At 40.6% G+C, this 23,204-nt stretch overlaps 1 long non-coding RNA gene across 1 annotated transcript in view; it reads right to left on the reverse strand.

Annotated features, from left to right (window-relative positions):
* The window catches only part of LOC140713453 (uncharacterized), a 113,954-nt gene that overhangs the window by 6,510 nt on the left and 84,240 nt on the right, over nt 1–23,204 (reverse strand). Inside the window, exons 2-3 of the long non-coding RNA XR_012095528.1 lie at nt 5,832–5,931; nt 3,624–3,798 (exon numbers count right to left, since the gene is read on the reverse strand). This is a non-coding gene — a long non-coding RNA (uncharacterized lncRNA). The remainder of the gene's footprint in view (nt 1–3,623; nt 3,799–5,831; nt 5,932–23,204) is intronic.

Raw genomic sequence — 23,204 nt, forward strand, 5'->3', positions numbered from 1 at the left:
TGGTTGGAAGTAATGTCACTGGTACCTGAGAAGCCAATAAAGAGGTCTTTAATTGAGATCATCAATGCCTCATATAAGGCGTTGTCTTGGGGATAAACATAGGCGGTAAAATTGACTTACAAAACATATAAAACTTGCGAAACTTGTAGAATTACTAATAAACATTTTTCAAAGGAAAAATGATACATTTCATTATGACCAATCCAAATATTACCAGCTCCTCTAATTCTTCTTCTCTCTAGCAAACTTGATCTCAGGACAGGCATGTTTTAAATAAAGGCTGAGCTAACACCTGCTAGAGTAAAATCCTTCTGTCTGGCTTCTCAAGGTTATTATCTGCATCACTAAATGGTGGTTGTCACATTACTTTGGCGGTTCTTTGACTTTATGCTCCAAAGACTTGCTGAGACAAATGTCAGTCTCAGCTCCTTAGACACTACAGGAACATGCCGACATGGTTAGGGGGTACCCCTGCCACTGGCAATGGCAAAAAGTCTTTCAAGGTGAACTTTTTCAAGATTCAGAGTTCGATGGCTCTGGAAGGTGGCACCAGAAGCCTAAATGGAAACTGCCTTTAAGCCATGAGACAGGAATGTAAATTGCACTTGCTGTGTATAAATTGTTCATCCTGTCATGTCATGAGGGGGCCCAACTTCAGACAGCATGGCCTGAGTTGACACTTGAAGCCAAATCTACTTGAGAGAGGCAGATGTGCTGGAGAGGAGGGAAGGGCCCCTGTCCCATCAAAAAACTGAGCTGAGGTGACAAAGCGGTGGTGTAGACCAGCGCTAGGAGCTTCACCCCATTAGAACCAGAGATATGGGAAGGTCTCATTAAATCGAAGAGGGGTTAGGCGTATTCTTTTTCAGGATATCCTTGTACTAGACAGAGACATAGTCCTCATGTCCACGAACATACACTAATAACAACAGTGGCTAACACTCATTGCAGCCCATATGAGGTAAATACTATTAATATTCCAATTTTACACAAAAGAGGAAATTGCAGTATACACAGGCTAATTTGCACAAAGCCAGGTGGCTCACAAGTCATAGACATGGGCTTGGAACTGAGGTCCAGTGTAGCCCAAAACTGATGCTCCTTTTACTCACCCAAGGCCTGGCTTTGAGACCAGGCTAGGGCCAGGTTCTAGTTCCTAGAGATTGTGGGGACACCTAATCCCTCTTCGATTTAATGAGACCTTCCCATATCTCTGGTTCTAATGGGGTGAAGCTCCTAGTGCTGGTCTACACCACCGCTTTGTCACCTCAGCTCAGTTTTTTGATGGGACAGGGGCCCTTCCCTCCTCTCCAGCACATCTGCCTCTCTCAAGTAGATTTGTCATGACATGACAGATGATTGTAAGGGAGCATGACTCATTCAGGGAAGGAAAGGCCTCAGACCAGGAGAGACACGGGTAGTGGAACCCATATAGAGAGAGGAGCTCAGAGATCCAGTGAAGGGAAATGAGGTGCAAAGTTTCAGGGCCCAGTCATCAGAACCAGGATCACAGAATGCTTTGGAGACCTGCCTCAGTCCCTCTCACTCTTGTCAGGATTGGACCTCGACTTGAAAAGTTTATCCCACAGGCATAGCACTGACATAGAAATAATTGCAGAATATGCCTACTTGAATATCTATTCTCCTCTTCTTCTTTCATATTTCAATTCCAGATTTTAGTTTAGCACTTGGGGGCCCAAATAAACCCTACATTTCCAAGCCCCTCCTGTCACTGGGTGTGACCACACACTTGATGTTCTAGCCACCAGATAGTTGGAAGGGAAGTGAACATTCTCTATGAAGTGTTCTTTAAAAAGAATGAGCATGTCTTTTTTCGTTGCTTTCTCCTTACTGCAGGCTAGAATTTGGACATGATGGCTGGAGCACAAGCAGCCACTCTGGACTGTGAAGTATCATCTAAGGAAGGCAGGGAGGCGTAGTAGACATGAACAACCTTGGGCTACCTCTCTTTATATCACTTTTATGTGTAAGGGTAATGAACTGTGTCTGCATGTATGTACATTACATTGCAGCAAACCCAATCCTAACTTAATTACTGAGTTTATAATTCCTGCTTTACTTTCAGACTATAGAAATATTTCTTCTCAAAGTTCCATTGAAATTGGGGTAGCATTAATGTGGGATTGGGGGAGCAGCACTAGAAGCTGTCACACGGATGTATTCTTTATCATCTTGCCCTATTATCAGTGCTAATTTTCTCTGAAGAGCTGACTTTAGGAGTTGAAGGTATTGACTGCAAAAAAAAAAAAAAAAAAAAAGCAACTCTACTTTCCATATTTAATTCTCTTGATTGCAATTTAATGTATAACACCAAGGCACTTTGAAAAAACTGGACCAGCGCATTTTGTACACAGTAACCAAGATACACACACTCCTGAATGACATCAAAGGGGCACACTTACCCCCAGATGCAATATCCAAAAGTTTCTAAGAAGATTTGAACAAAATATTATGGCACCTAATAATGTAGAGACTTTTTTCCGTCTGAACAAAGACCAAAAATTCATTTTACCCCTTGTCAGCATATATAAATCTGAAACTGAATTTAAAAGCTTTTCCATATGCTCAGGCACACCACCATCCTGAGCTAAGTTTAAATCATAGCCTTGTCCTATCATATGTATCTATCTTCAAGTGGGGAGTGGGTGTGGGGGAGGAGGGTGGGTTGAAACTTCCCGTTTAAGGTGATAAATGCTGTCACGGGACCATCTGCCATGGTCTGCATGTCTCATGACTCAGAGATGCAGCTTTTGGAACACAAAAGGATCTGGTTAAAATCCCAGCTTTACTACAGGGTATTTGTACGACCTCCAGGGGTCAATCAAGCCCTCCAGTCTCTGCTTCCTCATCTGTAGAACTGGGTAAAAACCACCAACTGTTTTAGTGTAACATGAGACAATTAAGGGGTGAATCTAGATCCCTGGCGTCTCCACCCCCTGTTCTATCTCACAAATGTGCTGTAAGCCCAGGCCCATTCTTAGGAGAAAACAATTATTTGTAAGCCTCTCAACTGTTAACCCAATGTGATACTGTTTAAAGGACAGAATGCGAGTTTGAGGTACTAATGCTCTGCAGGCTGGACTCTGGCTCACAGAGTCTTGTCCATTCCAGGTGATTCTCCGTGTGTGCACAAGTGCAGTGTCCTTGGGAGAAGTCCTTCCCAAGGCTGGCCCAGCTTAGAGTTCCTACAGGTCTGTGTCTTGCTGTTAATTTGGAGGTGTTTTTCTTGGTGCTCACTGTGTTAGCATGTGAGCGTTCAGCACATCTGAGCCCACTCGCTTTGCTCTGAAGCTGCACCCTCTCCAGAGCAGCAGCTCCACTTCTGTATTTTCAGTTGGACTCTCCAGTTCTGCCGTGCGAAAGCTCCAACTCAATGGACAGCAGCCTCAGTGGATGGTTTCCATGCATGCATTCAAGAAAATGGGAAAGTTTAATTGCATAAATTATACGATCAAGTGATCTTCCCATGGCTACTGAGCGAATATATGTTAGCATGTCATTGATGCTAAATCCTAATGGCTCATACCGACGTTAAAGCCAAGAACACCTGAGAAAGCTGCAGTTGTATGCAATACACTACCCAAAGCTTCCCATATGCCTACCTTCCTGTTGTGGGATGCAAAGGAAAACACATGCATGCACAGGCAAATATTCTTAAACACACTCTGGGGCTGGGGGATGGTGAAGCCAATTGATTGGCAAAATCTCCCCTTTTCTTCTGTTTAGAGAAATTGCCAGTTGCATATAAATGAGGCTTGTTGAAATGGAAAGTCTTCTCTGTGAATAATTAGGGTCAATTGAACATGAGCCTGTTCTCAATGTGTTTCTTTTATTTCAAGAAATGTTAATTTATCAAAAAAAAAAACAGCAGAAAGGGTAAATAGAGAAAATAAACAATAGATTTAGAGATAAAGATGAAGTAACTGCAGATTTTCAAGATGTTAAGACTAGTTTAGGTTTGCACATAGACATCTGAGGTTTCGGTTGTGGACAGACAAGTAGTAATTTTATCATACTGCCACATTATACAAATCCCCAGGCTAGGCGCGGTGGCTCACACCTGTAATCCCAGCACTTTGGGAGGCCAAGGAGGGCAGATCACGAGGTCAAGAGATCGAGACCATCCTGGCCAACATGGTGAAACCCCGTCACTACTAAAAGTACAAAAATTAGCTGGACGTGGTGGTGTGCACCTGTAGTCCCAGCAACTTGGGAGGCTGTGGCAGGATAATCACTTGAACCCGAGAGGCAGAGGTTGCAGTAAGCTGAGATCGCACCACTGCACTCCAGCCTGGGCAACAAAGTGGGACTCCATCTCAAAAAAAAAAAAAAAAAAAAAAAAAAAATCCTATACAAATGGCAAAGTACTTAACTTTTCTTCCTATTCTTTCTCCACTTTCATAAAAACTTCCCCATTTTTTAGCTGAAAAGTTCTTAAGCATAATTTGTCCCAGAGCTCAAATATGATCAAATTGATGGTTCTTGTGGCATTTCTTTGCTAAATTTACTGATGATGATATTAAGATTATTAAAGATATTCATTTAATGACCTAGAAGATTTTAAAATCAAACTCCAGACATGAATAAAGACTTTGCTATTAAAAGCATGGTATGAATAAATGAATGCATACGTAATAAAGGTCTCTACAAGAAACTCTTTTCCCAATTATTTGCTTTTTAAATTTTCTAATATATCTGATATTTCGACCACTTATATGTTGTGTAAATATGAATACCTAGCACCTTCATGGAAGGAGAGGAATAATTTTTTTTAAGAGAAACGAACACATTCTAGTGTTGTTCTAAACATTCTTTTGTAGAAAGAGGGCTGGTTAAAAATGTTTTACGATTCATTTATATTTTGTATTAGATGAAGTCTTAGCATATCGCATACAAAGTTTCACATAAATGAATGAACATAATCAATTTGAAAGTATGTACTTTGGAGGACTGGGTTCTCAGCTTCAGCTCTATTGATATTTGGAGCCAGGTCATGCTATATAGGGGGCTGCCCAGTGCATTGTGGAATGTTGAGCGGCACTCCCGGCCTCTCCACTCCAGATACCAGAAGCAGCTCCCCCATGCTCCTCCCAGATGTGACAACAAAAAAAAAGAAAAAAAAAAAAAAAAAAAAAAAAAAAGGCCGGGCGCGGTGGCTCAAGCCTGTAATCCCAGCACTTTGGGAGGCTGAGACGGGCGGATCACAAGGTCAGGAGATTGAGACCATCCTGGCTAACACGGTGAAACCCCGTCTCTACTAAAAAATACAAAAAACTAGACGGGCGTGGTGGCGGGCACCTGTAGTCCCAGCTACTTGGGAGGCTGAGGCAGGAGAATGGCGTGAATCTGGGAGGCGGAGCTTGCAGTGAGCTGAGATCCGGCCACTGCACTCCAGGCTGGGTGACAGAGCGAGACTCTGTCACAAAAAAAACAAAAAACAAACAAACAAACAAAATCCAGATATGGCCATATGTCCCCTGGGGTAAAAAATTGCATCTGATAATAGCCACCAGCAGTAATTCCTTTGCAAACTAAAACGCTCTGTTATTTTCTTCAGCATTTTGTAAATTATTGACGAATTGTCAATGTTGTTTGCGCACTTGCATAAAGTACACCAGCACGCAGCCTTTCCCAGGGCTGGGTAGCTAGTGTGTACTCCCATGCCTTCTACCAGGTGCCAGGCCTGTTCGTCTCACCACCCTGTGATTCAGGGTGCAAAAGGTGGCAGGCGTCTCCCTTGTTCTTTGCATAACTGAAGGGAGCTAATAATTATTCCTTCCCTTAATTGCTCATTCACTTAACAAGGATACAGGAGCCACCTCTCATAGGCTGAGCATTGTTGTAGGTTCTGGAGACAGCTCCATGGGCAAAGCAGGCTGATGTCCCTGTTTTCATGCTGAAGGCTGGGGACTGCATGGGCAGCAGAGATGAGGGAGAAAAAAGTAAAAAACCTAAGTATATAATATTATATAATTAAGTAAACTATATAACAAATTGATTGAGAAAAGAAAATGCAAACAAGGTAAGAGGATTGGGAAATTCAGTCAGGGAGGATGTCGGAATTTAAATGGAGTGATCCAGCTGGATTTAATTGAGCAGGGGGACACTTAAATGCAGACTTCATGGAGGTGAAGAAGTGAGCCTGCTGGCATTTGGGGTGGGACGTCGTGGCAGAGGGAGCAAGCTTGTGCAAGGGCCCTGAGGTTGAAGCACACTTTGCCCACGTGGCTGCAGTAGCTCATGCTACGGAGCATCGTAGGGGGCAGTGAGTGGCCTGGCCATGTGGAACTTTGCAGTCACCATAAGGAATTAGGATTTTCTCTGAAAAGAATGAAGAGCCACTGGATGGTTTGAGCAGAGAGGTGACACAAACTTGCTTATGTTTCAACAGGGTAACTCCTGTTATTAAGTAGAGTGTAAACTGCTGGAAGACACAAACAGGAGCTGACGGTCCAGTTAGAACGCTAGGACAGTGATCTGGACCAGGGGAGGTAGTGGCGTGGACTCCATAATTAGGAGGGATAGAAGGGAGAAGAGGAGTGAGAAACACATGGCTAAGCTCCAGAGTGAGGCTTCAAGACTGTTTCCTTCCCAGGGCGCAAGGAGAGATAGAGCGCAGGGCAGTAAATAGCCGCCTGTGTCTTTGTGAAGAACTGGAAGTTGGTGTCATCTCAACGAAATGTTCTCTGTACGATGAAATTGGGAAGTGCTGGCTGCCTTCTAGGTAGGTAGGAAGGTAGGAAATGGGCTCTGAAATAAACAAGTCAGCCAGGTACCTGCTCCACCATCTCCACTTCTATCTCTCATTCATTTATTTAGCAAACACGTGCTACCTTCCTGGCTGCGAACCTCAGGATACTGGCAGGTTCATCAGGAGAGTGGATTGTTGACGGGAATATAGATACTTTTTGTACCTTTTGAGCATCAGGGTCTTAGGTAAAGGCCTTGAACCTGCCCTGTTTTATGCTGCTCAGGCTGCTATTGTCAATACCATAGCCTGGGTGGCTTACACAACAGAATTCTCTTCTCACAGTTCTGGAGCCTGGGCAGCCTGAGATCAGGGTGCCAGCACGGTCAGGTTCTGGTGAGGGCCCTCTTTCAGGCTGGCAGATGACTGTCCTCTTGGTGTGTCTTTACTTGGGAGAGAGGAGACAAAAGATGCACGCTTTCTCCCGTCTCTTCTTATAAAGGTACTAATTTCATGGAGGAGGGCACTACCCTCAGGACCTCACCACCTCCCAAAAGTCCCATCTCTTGATACCATGATGTTGAGGATTAGAATTTCAACATATGAATCTGGGGGGAATGGAAGCATTCAGTCTATAGGACTCCCCCTCCAGTCCTCTTGTACTTCCTAAGAGTGGCTGCGTGTTCTCTGAGAGCTCCCACATCTTAATATGATGTTGATTTCAGTTCCTCAGGTGTTGGGAGCCTCAGTGGCCTATGCAGTGGGGTATATAGCAAGCAGTAGATGGTAGATGTGGAGCTTCCGTTCCTAGAGTCGCAGCAGCCCATAGTCTTTCTATTACCAGCTTCCTACAATTGCACCATTCTCAGAAACATGGCAAACACGGTCCCCATAGCAGTCTTTTGCAATCACAACTTTATCGTTATGTTAAATTTTTCCAATTAGAGAATACGCCGAATTATACATTTTATAATAAACGGTGATACGTTATGTTTGCATTACTTGGTCTTTATTTTTCACATTTGCTTTGTTAGTTAAAATAAGCTCCAGACAAAGCACCCTAATAAAATGATGCATGCCTATATCAAAACGACGCATGCACGCCATAAATATATACACCTACTGTGTACCCACAAACATTAAAAAGAAGAAAAAGGAAAATTTTGGATTAAAACAACTGAAATTTTGGACAAGGCTTAAAGTAGGTGTTCATTTTTCTGTTCATGCACATGTGGCCAACGCTCTGATTTGAGGTCTCTTGATGCTGCTCCCCAGAACAATAAGTGGAAATTGGGGAATTTAAAGGAAACGGAGATCAGCCTTGTTTTTTCCTGACAGAACTTTTATCTCCTAGAGTGAAGAAAAAATGGTACTCTTGCTTTGTTGTAACTTAGAGAAAATACAAGACAAGACTTGACAGGATCCTGTAGAACCTCACCAGGAAAGGTTTGGTTTTTCTAAAAATATATGTATTGATACGATTTCCCCGGCCTCAGTCTCACATACACCCACATTCACATTCCCATACCACAGTGGGTTAACAGACATTTTTTGCTTAATTGACATTTTTTGTATCTTTTGAGCATCGGACCTTCCAACTACATACAGGATAAAAGGAAACTCAGCTAGCTGTATCAAGATTCTGTCTAACAAGAAAGCAAAAATACACAGAGAAAAAGAATGTAGTATACATTCCCTGTGCACATTTTGGTGGTCAGCCAGGCAAATGGGATCATAGCTTTGGAATCTGAAATGCCTGGATATGAGTCCTGGGATACCTTAGTTTCTTCATCTGTAAAAATAAGGCAGCAGTACCTGGCGGGGTCTACTTCTCTGCCCTATGTTTGAAGGCTGAACTCCAGCGAGATCAGCTGAAGCTGTCTGAGTATCTGGATTCAGCCATTGGAAGCAGTGTCCCAGGACCGGAGGGGAATGAGATGATTATTCCTCCTCATCCTCCACTGGCCCATGGTTACTGTCCTCCACGGAGGCACAGAGCCCTCTGTAAGGCCATTCATTTTGCTCAAGTTCTGGGGACACCATCTCCTCCACTTGACCTCTGAAGACCTAGTCCCTGAGCATTTCAGCTGCTCCTTTTGTGTTCTCTTCATGATGAAGACACCTTTGTAAATTTTTCCTTCATTGATGTCTCTTTAGCCACCCTTGTGTATGCGCCATCTGTTCCTGCCAGCACCATGAGGCAGGCCTGTAGGATTAGGGTTAGGATTGGGTAAATGAAGGCATATAAATTGTTTAGCATCACACCTGGTTTACAGAAGTTCCCTACACTTAGTAGTAGGTATTTTATAAGAGTTGGTGCCTTCCCCATAATACAGGGTCACAAGAAAAAATCAAGACCACTCTTAAAATATTAATATTTTAGGTCATCTTTGTGTAGTCTTCTGATATTTCATAAGATTGTCATTACAAGGTTAGGGGTGGAAATGTTTCTGTATGATGCTACACAAACTATTTCAAAAAGCAATTAAGGAGAAGTCTACATTAAAGCAACACCAACCAAAGCCCGTGTCCTCTTTTTCCACTTCATAACGTTGCCATGTTGAAGAGTGACCTTCAATAGTGTGGTGAAAAGAATCCCGAACAAAACGTTGAAAGGCTTGTTTTCCAGTTCTGGCTGGAGACTTGCTGGGACTTCATAAAATGATCTCAAAGTCACCTTTCAGCTCTAAAACTATATAAATAGATACAATTTTATAATGTCTACACATTTAATGTGATATGCATTTGGGGAACACTTCTTGGAGGTGGTAGGATTTGAACTAGACACTGAAGTAGGGTGTGATTTGGAGAAGCACAGAGTCCCGCCCGCTGAGGAGAGCAGAGTCTGAGGGAAGACAAGGAAGGAACTTGTCAGCTTTTGATGTGATTATGCTGACTTCAAAAAACAAGTTGGACACTGATTCCTCTTCTTTTATTTTCTGGAAGAGCTTGTTTATGATTTGTGTGTGTGTGTGTGTGTGTGTGTGTGTGTGTGTGTGTAAGAGACGGAATTTGCTCTTGTTGCCCAATCTGGAGTGCAATGGCCCTCTTGGTTCACCGCAACCTCCGCCTCCCAGGCTCAAGCAATTCTCCTGCCTCAGCCTCCCAAGAAGTTGGGATTACAGGCATGGGTCACCATGCATGGCTAATTTTTTGTATTTTTAGTAGAGACGGGGTTTCTCCATGTTGGTCAGGCTGATCTTGAACTCCTGACTTCATGTGATCCGCCCACTTTGGCCTCCCAAAGTGCTGGGATTATAGATGTGAACCACTGGGCCTGGCCTGATTTGTGGGTTTAAAAAATATATATTTAATATAATTTACCACTGACAAGCCATCAAACTCTAGAGATTATTTTGTGGAAAAGTTTAAAAATACAAAGTTACTTTCCTTAATAGTTAGAAAACAATTCATATTTTCTATTTCTTTTTGTGTCAGTTTTGATATATTTTATTTTTCTAGAATTTGATGCTTCCATTTGAATTTTAAAATGTATTGGCATAAAACACTTCATTCAATTGTCTTATGACTTTATTTTTTATTTTTAAATTATGTGTTTATTTGTTTATTTTATTTATTTATTTTTTAGGCAAGGTCTCACTCTGGCACCCAGGCTGAAGTGCAGTGGCGCAATCCTAGTTCACTGCAGCATTGAACTCCTGGGCTCAAGTGATCCTCTTACCTCTGCCTCCATAGTATCTAGGGCTACAGGCGTGCACCACCATGCCTGGCTAATTTTTTATTTTTGTAGAGATGGGGTCCCACTATGTCTCCTAGGCTTGTCTTGACCCCTTGGTTTCAAGTCATTCTCTGGCCTCTGCCTCGCAAAGTGCTGAGATTACAGATGTGAGCCACCATCCCCGGCATTTTATGACTTTCCAATATCTGTGAAATGCATAGTACAGCGTTGATCCTTTTCTCTTAGTGTTGGTGGGTTTTTGAGACTTTACTTTTTTTTCTTGATCAGTCTCATCAGGAATTTATCTTATTAAATTTCCCAAAGAACTAACTTTTAGCTTGGTTAATTATTTTAATTCTATGTTTGTTTTCTATTTTGCTAATTTATGCTTATATCTCTGATATGGTTTCACTTTGGGTCCCCACCCAAATTTCATCTGGAATTGTAATCCCTAGGTTTTGAGACAGAGACACGGTGGGAGGTGATTGGATCATGGAGACGGTTTCCCCATGCTGTTCTCGTGATAGTGAGTGCATTCTGACGAGATCTGATGGCTTTATAAGGGGCTCTTCCCGCTACACCTCTCTCTTTCCTGCTGCTTTTCGAGGAAGGTGCTTGCCTCTTCTTAGCCTTCTGCCATGATTATAAGTTTCCTGAGGCCTCCCCAGCAATGCGGAACTGTGAGTCGATTAAACCTCTTTCCTTTATAAATTATCCAGTCTTGGGTAGTATCTTTATAGCAGTGTGAAAATGGACTCATGCAATTTCGAATGTTTTCATCCTTCTGTTTTAAGATAGTTTTTGTTATTTTTTTTCTAAACTGTTGATTTGGATACTTAGCTCATTTATGTTCAGCATTCCTCTCTAATATTTGATAGAAAATTATAATTTCCTTCTAAGTGTGTATTTGCAGGATCTCATATGTGATTGATATAATTTATAAATTATTGTTTAGTTCACAAGATTTTCTACATTTCATTATGATTTATTCTTTCATGTACGGGTTACTATGAAGTACATTATTTTCCAAATATATGGAATTTTTCAGTTTTTATTTTTCTATTCATTTCTAACTTGTGCTGAAATCGATTACACATTTTATTATATCAGTCATTCATGTTTCTGAGATTTTCTTTATGGGTTTGTAAATGGTTAATTTTTATAAACGTTCTGTGTATGTTTAAAAAGAAATATGTTTTGCAGCAAGTTAAGTGGCTGCTGTGTTTCATAAATGTCAATGAAGCCAAGGTTCTCAACCACAAAGTTCAAATTCTCTGTATGTGCAAAATCTCTTTGTGACTATTTTATCAACTTGTGTTATAGACTACTGAGAAAGTATTGCGTGCTTATATATTTGCTATTCATCTTTTCAAATTTGTTAGCTTTTGCTCTATATTCTTGAGGCTACATTATTAGAGACATACAAATTTAGAATTATTTTATCTTTCTATATTATAAATTTTTATCATTATGAAGTATGCCTTTTGATCTGTTACACATTTTGTCTAAAAACATGATATTCCTATATGTATCTACCTTCTTTCAGTGTCTACTTAGCATATCATTTTATACTTAACCATTGTGTAACTTTACAGTTCAAATATATAAGTCATAGCCAACATCTAGTGGCTTTAAAAAAATTCTGACTGATATTTTTCTTTAAATTGTAGCATTCAATCTATTTTTAATTAACATAATTACTGATAAAGTATATGTAAATTTTCCTTTTAGCTATTTGTTTTTCATTTGTTCTGCTTATTCTGTTTCTCTTTTTCTCCTGTTTTGCTTACATATGGGTTATTTTTAAATTAATTTATTTTCATCTATTATTATTTTAGCCATTACTCAAGACTAGCCTGCATCTTTGAATTATCAAACACAATGCTTGTTTGTACTCTTACCCTTTCCTGAAAAAGTGAAATAACTTAAAACTCTTTATGTATTTCCTCACCAAGCTTTATGCTGTTCTTTCAGTATATTTTAATTCTCTATTTTAAATGCTCTGTGTATTATTGTTTTAGATAAGTTATGTGTATCTACTCACAAGTTCATTTCTTTTAAGATTTTACTTGTTTTCATTAATAAATAAGGCATATTAATTGTCAATATATAGTAAAAAGGATACCATCTTCCATGATCTCTGATTTATTATTATTTTCCTTGTCTTTGTTGTTTGTTTTTGTTTTCCTTTTTATTCCCTTGGCTTTTCATTTTGACATAATTTTACACCTATGGAAGAGTTGCAAGAAGAGTTCAAATAATTCTATATGACCTTTATACAGATTTCTTGAATATTTACATTTTACCACACTTGCTTTGTTCTGAGGACTCACTCTTTCCCTCCCTCCTGCCACGCACACACACCAGCCACCTCATTCTTTTCTGGATTGTTTGTGAGTCAGTTTGCTACTGATATGCTGTGCATTACCACTAAATATCTTGGTATGTTCTTAAAGTAGGACTTTATTTTACAAAACACCGGTACAGTTACTAAATAACAGGAAACAGCTATTGATGCGATTCTATTATCTATTCTGTCTACCTATTCAGATTTCTCCCAGTGTCCCACAAAATAGTCTTTTAAGTCCTGTACCATGTGTTCCAATTAGGATGCCCGGTCCTCATGGTTTCCTTGAATAGGATGAGTTCTTGACTTTTCCTGCACATTTTATGACATCGACCGTCTTAAAGAAAAAAGGCCAGTTACTTTGTAGAATAGTCTCAATTTCAATGCATGGCATGTATCCTCACAATCAGAGTCAGCATGTGCACCTCAGGCAGGAGTGGCACAGAGGGGATGCTGTGCCTTCACTCTCTCTTGTTGCAGGAGACACTGGGCACTGGTGACATTGCCAGTTGCCAGTTACATCAGTAGTGGCATTACCAGTTACATTACTGGTAACTACAGTGTGGTAACTTTCATCAGCTGACTGTGATGGTATCTCTGAGGTTTCTCCACTGTCAATTTGTTATTTTTTCCTTGGTAACTGGTATCTTGGGTGAGATACCTAAGTTTGTGTAAATATCTGGTTATGCTTCCAAATCAGAGATACAGAGCTGTCTCCACGGGACTGATGGAAGCCACGGGACTGATGGAAGCCCTAGTGCTGAGAGGAAGAGCTGCCATTTTTTTTAAAGTAAAAACACCCTTGAAAAATGAAAATAAAGTATCTTTTTTTTTTGAAAATATATGATTTGAGAGAATCGTTCACCTGAAGATCCTCACTAAAGTTTCTAAAAATAAATTAAATCCATAAAATACAAATTTAAAAATTTTTTTTTAGAAAAGAAGAATAAATCCAGTCCTCACTCAATTCTGCTTTGTGTGAGCCCCACATCTAAAGGATCCCTGTCTCTCGGCTGCTGTCACCTTGTTGCTGCTGGCGTGCCTGTCAGCCTGGTTTCCAACCTCTTTCCTTCTCCTGACGTTTGATGCTTCCAGATGTCCTGGAATCCCTGATCTGATGGTCTGCTCTTTCTGGCTTTCCAGCCCCGGTTTGCCCTGTCCCTCCCAGTGATGCCTTCCTGCCCTGCCTCAGTAATCCACAGCTGTTATGCTTGGCCACAACAATGTGAAACTTCAAGTCTGATATACAAGTCTTGAAAATTAAAAAGAGGATTTCTACTGAGTACATTTCATCTCCAGACTCTGTTAATGTATGAACTGTCATAGGCAGAGCGTTGGTCTTCAGACCTCATTTCCAAAGAACTGTCCCAATCTTTTTCTAATAAATGTGTTATTGCTGGAGGATCCAGATGGTTGCTGATTTAATCCAATTGCTAAGCAAGAAAAAAAAAGTCTAGTCTACTCACAGCTGAAACAAAGGAATCTCAATTTAGAAAGCAGGCTTATCTTGCTTAAAATACTGCAAACATTTTGATGGGTATGATGAGATTAGTACATTTTCAAATCATCGAAGAGGGGCCAGTTTTACAGGAAATATGGCTTACGTGGAGCATAAGAAGCCCCTCAATTCTCATTGGCAGTGCATTCATACTTACTGCAGCCACACAGGGCAAGCGCGCATGCATGATCCGAACCATTAGTTTGGGTCTGGATTTAAGAGGCCTGTGGACAGGTGCTGTCTGATTGTGAGACTTTACTTCTCTAGTTAAGATAGGGACAGGAATAGATGATTTCTATTCTCTCTTCCTGTTCTAAGATGCTGTGGCTATAGTACTGTTACCATTCAGTTAATACTGCAGCAGCATCTCATTTATATACTTAAGCCAATATTTTTACAATGTAGCAGTTTCCCTTGTAAAGTGAGAAATAGAAGAGAAGCTACTTTGCAATGACCTCGATTATTAAAATATCTTGCTTTCTCTTACACACACACACACACACACGGATATTTTACAAGCCAGAGGAGGATGTGTGGGGAGGACGAGGTGACAATACTGAAGCCAAAATGCAATATCATTTTAGTTCATTATTTGGCCTGAAAACTCATTCCTTGGACTTAGTCAGGAGAGGTATTAGAAATGTCAAGCGAGAAATGACAGGATAAAATGCAGATGGATTTAGGTTTTCAAAATTGATTAGCAGTTTGGGGCCATGAGAGCAATTTGTGTGGTGTTTTCACTCTACTAGTTGCTGAAATTGATTAGCACTTTTGAGGAAAGTATAGCAAATTGCTATGCTAATCAAGGTAAATTAAATCATGAAGCGACTTGATTACTGGACTCTGCACTCTCAGCAAAGCTTCAACAAAACCAGTTTGGAAAACAGTCTTTCATTAGAGCAGTAGAAAAACTTTAGTCTTTTCCTTCTTTCCTCTTGATTTTGGGATTTGGGGAAGTGTGAAGACATCACTCATGCTTTTCACTTTGACAATTTCTCAGTCTTTCAGACAAAACAAAGAGCTATTATTTGAGAAGATGAAAGTATCCATACTATTTTTTTTTATTGCAAGCAAATTGATATTTACATTTTACCAGATTGGCATTAAATTGCTCTCACTTGGTAAATGGTTTCAGCTGTGACCTCGTCTTCTGGGGGCAGTAATATAATTTGTGGGTTACAGTCTGGAATGATGAGAATGTGCTTCCCCATCGGATTAGAGACTTCGGATGTGAAAAAGGCAGATGACATTTTGCGATTGACCTGGACAAGGTTTTGTGTTAAAGAGTGAGTTCTTTGTCCAAGAATGTACCTTGTCTTAGGCTTAATTTACATTTCCTTAAAACACTTCTATGAAATATTAGAAGTAAATATCCAATTTGAACCAATCTCATATGACAAGCAATTGGTAACAGTGTTGGATCTAATTCAGTCAACAATTCTAATCAAGTTAATAAAATCTATATCGTGTTTATGTTTGAGTTTAATCTTAGATTCCACATGGTTTTCAGACTGCTGTGGGACTGGCTGCATAAGAATGGATCATATGTCACATATGAAACTTTTCAGATTTGACTTCGCTTTCTTTCCTTTCATTCCCTGGAGGATTTGGTGTATTGGGATCAGGGTGAAAATCAGAAATTATATTACCAATGAACTCCTCATATCTGCAGGACTTGCCCTCACATTTGAGAACTGGTGATTTTGTCCAGTCTCTTCTTTTAACAGATAAAACAGACAAACAAAACAAAACAAAAAAAACCCTAATGTCTAAAGAGATAAAATACAAAGAATGGAGAAGGTTGATGGTAGATCATTATGAAAACCCCTAACCGTGGAGTAGGTTATCTCAGAAGACTTCATGGAAACATTTAAAGGTAGACTTTTAAAGTGGAACACAGTATTTTGAAATATCTGCTATTTAAGCAAGAATTTTCGTGAAGGATGAATACTAAAAACTAAAGGAGAGCATAAAAGGGCTTATTATAGCCCGTGAAAAAAGTGCAGGTAATGGGAACTTTCTGGGAAGACTGGAACAGCCAGTCAGATAGATATGTCTAGCGTCAGATAGATACGAACAGCGTCAGATAGATACGGAAGAGTGTGTAGTAGACCACATGGAAAAAGTGAGCTAAGGAGGATTAGAAGGGACTCCAGGGCCACGGTAAGAGGGTTACATTTTAAACCTTTGCAGCAGGTATTAGGATTTGGATTTAGTACTGTGATTATGAAAATAAAAAGGATTTGTTTTCTTGTTTCAGATTTTGGAGACTAGATAAAGATGGTAGTTTTGGATCAAGATGTTCTAACAATATCTTGATGGATGTCAACACCTGAATTAATGATCACCAAGGAGAGATTCCCCATGGCTACACGGATTCAAATTGTGATGTTTTATGAGTGAATTGTGCAAAATTACATGAAGTGAGTTTTTACCCACCCTTTATCTGCCAACATTAGGACCAGGCTAGAGGTTCAGAACTAGACATGAGGAAATACAGTGAATGATCTAGAATGTGGGAATTTTGAACATTGTGGGTGTATGTTGAACTGCCTTTCTACAACCTAAAGGATTCAGATAAGAGGAACACTAATTTCAATGCTGTACATCTCTAAGTGCTTCCAAACCTTTATGAACCTCGATGTTTTGTTTGTCTAATGTCAAAAGTTCACAGGGTTGCAAAATCTGGGCTGGACTTTTTTAACTGTGGTTTTTGAAATTTTGAAGCTATAGGCATGTCAATGATTTGATTACAAAGCTGAGGAAGACATGCTGTATCACTATTACGGAATGACTTTTCCCACTATTAACTTGGGAATACTTCCATTACAGAGCAGAGGACTGGTATAAGAGTCGGAGTGCTTTGGTTCAAGTCCTTGTTCTGACGCTCAAGGCGTGACCTTGGGTAAGTTACTTTACCACTCTGAGCCTCTGTTTACTCATCTATTAACAAGAACAATAATATCTCTACTTGCTGCGTTTTGAGATCATTAAGCTAGATTAAAACACATTATAAGCCACTGCTTCTACTAATATTACTATTAATTGGCTGAATATTTCTAACTCAGCTTTATGAAGCAGTTAGTGTTTGTGTTCAGGGAGCTGATGTAATAAGCTAATGATGTGAGTCTCAGATAAGTTATCTGTCACTTATTTAATTCACACAATCATGGGGGCTTCCATGAAAATACAATTAATAGGTATTGTGTCAAAGTCTGTATCCACAGAAGGGAAGGAGTGTGATTCCATAGCTCCACCCCCATGGTTGGCATTTTATCTCCTAGTGAGGCATTAACACACCTCTCACTGCTTTGAAGCTCACTTACGTTAAAAGACAAAGCCCCCAGAAAAGCAACTTTGAATATAAAAGTATGAGATCCACTTATCTTCTTTATTCTCTTCCAATGCCCATAGTAAAAGCATGGCTTTTCCACTGGGGAGATTATCTAACCTCTCTGGATCTTATTTCCTTAACGGTAAAATAAGAAAAATAATGTATAATTCCCGTGCTTTAAATAATGCTATGGAGAATAGAGTCATACTATGTATAAAAATACTTTGTATAGAATAAAACTCCAGAAATTTAGGATCCTAATGTGGGGGTTATTTTATATTATTTCTAGTTGTTTCTGACAACGTGCTTACGTGATCTGAGCTTTAATTTATAATGTCCCTATAATCAATAAACTTATAGGGTGCACCAGCCATGGAAAATTGAAAAGAGAAACTTTTCCATGTATTTTAAATGGATGGCATTTTATATATGGACTTGGTTACACAGAAGAACTGAGATACCAAAAGACGATAGTGCTGGAATCCAGAGGTCAGCAACAGCGGAATGCTGCTATGACCCCTAGTGCTGGCAGACAAAAGTAAAGGTGGCATTACTGGATCTAGGAGCGAGACCACCACCTGTAGGGTGCTGCTATCACCCCTAGTACTAGGGACAAAGGTGAATGTAGCATTACTGCAGCCTCAAATTGGGGCCAGTCAGAAGAAGCTAAAACCAGGGTAGGTCTGTCCCGTGGGAGCTGAAAGCACAGAGGACGTCCAGCTACTGCTAAAGATCCCAACTGAAGCAAATGAGGAAAGAGAGAAATACCCTGATTTTTCCTTTCCCACTGTCATACAGGCTCCTACTAGTACCCACCTTTGGCCAACCCTAGCTGGCGGCCAGCTAAGTGCAGCCGATCAAAGGCTCTTTGTAATGTGGGCAAGGCAGGGAAAAGGGAAGAGATAATGAGGGAAAGCAGGCTAAGAACTGACACGGATGTGCCTCATAATGGGTTGGAATAGGTCCTCGACCTCACAGATTTCACAGCAAGCCTCTTGCTGCTAAAGGTGCCTTCCCAGTGAAGACGATGATGATGGTGACAATGATGTTTACCACAGCAGTCAGTTATTGAGTCTAAGTTATTATCCTGGGCATTTGGTATATGCTGGCTCTATGCTATAAACACTGTCTCCATTTTATGGAAGGAACAAGATCAGAAAAATTGAGTAATTTGCCAGCTAGATAAGAAGCAGAACTGAGATTGGAAGTCAGATCTTCTTGGTACAAAACCTGGGCTCTTTAGTGTACATAGCCTGTCATCTACTCAAAGGTCTACTTATACCTTCAGAGATAATTATCACCTCTTCTTCCTCTGCCAAGTAACTTCCTTGCTCTGAAGTTGGTCATAGAAAAACATCTCCCTTATTTTGACAACTTTGATTTAAAAAATACTTCAGGTATTTGAAATCTTTTAGTTTAGTATACTTTATGGAATCTCTTCATTTCCAGAATTCTTTTACAACAAATACAAGGCATTTACGATCTTTGGTTCAGCTAATATTAATAAATTATTGTCACTACAAAAGAAAAATAACTCTCCGTGGAATTTAACTATGATGAGGGTCACGGTCATAAAATATATATGCTACACAAACTACGGATTATCCAACTTTTGTGTCCTTCAGTTCACACTCGAGAAGAGTTGAACATTCTTTAAAGGATCACATCCTAACTCTCCAACCATGGAAATTGCTCTTCAGTTTAGTCCCATGAGACACTGGGAAATGTTATGCAAATGAAGTACACCTCATTGAGTTTTACTAAGCTCTGGTCTTTTTTCCCCTATCCTTTATGGCCAACTACACCATGACCCTGAATAATCAGAATAAGCCACATTATTTTGACCATTTCACTGTGCTAGGGGGAAAATACCTGGCATACAGTAGCAATGAGGTGGGCCAAAATGGAACATGACAGGTGAGGGAAACTTTTACCAAATCCACCCAGTATCTGGTTTTTCTTTATAGCTAATCAGTCTGTCTTTCACATGAGACCTGAGCTTCAGCTGCAGGTACCTCAGTTTGTCCCCTTGGGAATTCCTTTATGCCCTTCCAAGCTCAACTACAAGTAGGTTAAGTCTTCATTGGCAGCAGCTTCTTGTCTTTATTCTGATGAGTTAACCAATTAGTGTCTGTTAAGTCTTCATTGGCAGCAGCTTCTTGTCTTTATTCTGATGAGTTAACCAATTAGTGTCTGTTAAGTCTTCATTGGCAGCAGCTTCTTGTCTTTATGCTGATGAGTTAACCAATTAGTGTCTGTTAAGTCTTCATTGGCAGCAGCTTCTTGTCTTTATGCTGATGAGTTAACCAATTAGTGTCTGTTAAGTCTTCATTGGCAGCAGCTTCTTGTCTTTATTCTGATGAGTTAACCAATTAGTGTCTGTTAAGTCTTCATTGGCAGTAGCTTCTTGTCTTTATGCTGATGAGTTAACCAATTAGTATCTTTCCTGACAAAAGACACCACAACTTCAACTGACTCACTTCTAATGGGCATGATAAAGGTTGATTACTAGCATACTAAAAGAACTCTTTGCCTAATGAAAGGTTTCCCTTGAGCATTCCTTAGTTCTTTTAAATATTTATGGAGTGTCTGCCATATGCTAGGTACTCTTTTAGGGTATGGGAACACAGCGGTGAACGAAACTGATGAAGTTTACATTCTCTTGGGATGTATATTCTAGTGGAGAAAATCACAGTGATTCAATAAACACATATGTTGTGTTTTTAAGTAATGACAAGTTCTTTGAAGAAAAGGAAAGCAGGGTGAATGCTCAGAATAAACAGGATATGGTAATTATGATCGCTTGAATTTGAAAGCCTCTGAGGTTGTGACCTCTGAGGGGAAATGAATGGAGCATGGTAGCAGCTGCCATGCAGAGATCAGGGGCTAAGCCTTCCACATGTGGGTGGCCAGTGCTAGACCATGACACAGGCCCAGGGAGTGTAAGGGCCTGGATCCTAGACACCTGCTGCCCAGTAAAGATCAACAAGAGGTGGAAAGAGTTAATCTCTGGAAAAAAATGCAATAAAACAGGTTGTAATACATTAGAAAATAAAAATTGAAAATCAAGACACTTAGGACTCTAGTTCTCTGTTTATAAGTGGAGAGGAAAAAATAAGAGAGTGAAATAATTTTTCTGGACTATTTACCGAATATTCAATGTAGAAGGTTTTCTGCTTAGGAACGAAAGGCATAGTCCAAAGTGATACTGCGCAAGTGACCAACATCACCTTCAGTTGGTGGTGGGCAAAGTTGGTGCTTATTTTTTTTGCCTTTAGACATAATATACAGATAGAGAGATAGGTATGTATTTTGGTATTTCCCTATATATTTTCTCATTCACTCATAATTGGTGGAAGTTTCTAGTGGATAGGTAAGAAGCTCATGATTTAGAGGCCAGAGCTTGTGTGATATCCTTGAGGCAATTGCCGTTACAATAAAGAAACAACCAACAAAAGAAGAAGCAGAGTCAGTCCGTCTCTTACTGCCCTGCGAAGCCACTATAAAACTAGCAGCACAGGCTGCCTATGGTTTTATTTTTGAAAAGACATGAAGCCTGTCCAATAAAAGAGTCAGTGGGAGGCTCTTCTGGTAGAAAACGTAACCCCTGGTCTGTAGCTCATGAACTAATCCATGTAAATGATGAAATAAATTTCTTATCACATTTTGGCTGCTCTTTTGTGTGTAAGATCCAAGAAAAAATATCGGCAGTCCTTTCTCATGTCCTCCGGGAGAAATCTGAGCACTGTCTCCTGTACTTCCCTCCCCTATCATCTATCTCAGTCACATCTCAGAGTCGTCTGCCCTGGGCCTTCCTCAGCACTTCCACCTATGTGACGTGCCCATCCCTGCATTCCTCACACTGCTGTCAGAGAGAGAGGGCTGGGCCAGAATTCAACAGGCCTGTCCAGGTTGACCACTTACTGTTGGTGAAATAACTGTCTCCAGGTCACTATTTTCTCATCTGGAAAAGAAAGGGTTGGATTGTAGGATAAAATAGGATTCACAATCAAGGTCGGACCCTGCCTCCTCCAAAATCCTTACTCGCTCATCTAAGCCTAAAGTGTTACTGGCACCTAAGGGCCTGATCCATTTATTGTCTTTGAGATTCCTTTTGCAATTGATTCCATTGAGTAAGCCCTGCCTGCTCGGGGAAGCTTTATCTGCTCAATGGCCTGTTATCCACCCAGTCACAGGCATTCAAGTGAGAAGTCTGCCTTCATCTTAGGCTGCTCCCTTTTTCTCAGCAGCCATTCACATTCCCCATAGATAAGGAGCCAGGTTGGCCGGCCTCTGGTGGGACCTCCATTAGTTGGGCTCTGGTAAAGTAAGTGTCCCTTGAGGTCAGGTCTTGGTTAGGGAGAATTGCCTGCTCCAGTTGTATTTCAGAATGGTACCTTTTCCCCTCCCACTGCTGGAAGCAGGAAAAGGTTTTTCTTTGAACTTCAGATCTTTGCCCTGAGAATCTGGTGGGGCTCCTGGAGGTAAAATTCCCAAAGTATAGGAGCTCCCCTAAGACTGAGGTCCTGGAGTTTTGTTTTTTTTTTTTTTTTTTTGAGATGGAGTCTCGCTCTGTGACCCAGGCTGGAGTACAGTGGCCGGATCTCAGCTCACTGCAAGCTCTGCCTCCCAGGTTCACGCCATTCTCCTGCCCCAGCCTCCCGAGTAGCTGGGACTACAGGCGCCCGCCACCACGCCCAGCTAGTTTTTTGTATTTTTTAGTAGAGACGGGGTTTCACCGTGTTAGCCAGGATGGTCTCGATCTCCTGACCTTGTGATCCACCCTTTTCGGCCTCCCAAAGTGCTGGGATTCCTGGAGTTTTTAAGCCAGTTCACACTCAGTCGCCAGCAATTGGCCAGTTACCTTTGAATTGTTTCTACCAGATGCTGGCTGCAGCAGCTGCTTCTGCTATCTGTAAGCCGTGCTTCTGTATTTCTCTGTCTGTCTAGGTTTTGGGTAGTGGGTTGCCCAGTGACCTCACTTCTCTGATGGATTTAAAAAGGGTTCTTTTTAGTTTGTTGACCATTTTTTGTTATTGTTGTTCTTGTGAGGATGGGCATGAAGATTTCCAAGCTCTACATGTCCAACTAGAAAACTTAAGTCTCTGGTTTGCTTTTTTCCATAAAATATCTAGAAATCTTTCCATGACACTAAACACAGATCTACCTTCTTAACTATGGCTGCATGTTGCAATTATCTGTGGAGTTTAAAAGAAGACTGAAGCCTGGGCTGCCTTTAGGGTGCTGATGTAAATGGGCTGGGCGAGGGTGTGGCAAGGACATGAGATATTTAAAATTCCTGAGTTGATGATGATGTGCAACCCCCGTTGAGAAGTTCTGGTGTAGAATAACTGAACCCACAGCTGGAAATAGCTATGTACCATTCAGTATGTAAACTTCCGCTTAACTAAAGGATGCACTCTTTGTACTAGAGACAAGCTTCCTTCTCCTGGCAGCTCTTGCCTGTCTTGGTTCCCTGGGTCGTCTTCTGCTAGTTCTTGACTGCTCATATATTTTGCCATATATGATAGGATGCTCAATTTGTGATTCAAGCTTAAGTCTTTTGTGCTAGATCTTGATTCGTAGTTCCTTGAGTACTGAATCTTATTGATTCATTAGTAGGGAAAGGAGCCTTTG

The sequence above is a fragment of the Chlorocebus sabaeus genome, chromosome 14, assembly GCF_047675955.1.
Source record: "Chlorocebus sabaeus isolate Y175 chromosome 14, mChlSab1.0.hap1, whole genome shotgun sequence".
Taxonomy (NCBI): domain Eukaryota; kingdom Metazoa; phylum Chordata; class Mammalia; order Primates; family Cercopithecidae; genus Chlorocebus; species Chlorocebus sabaeus.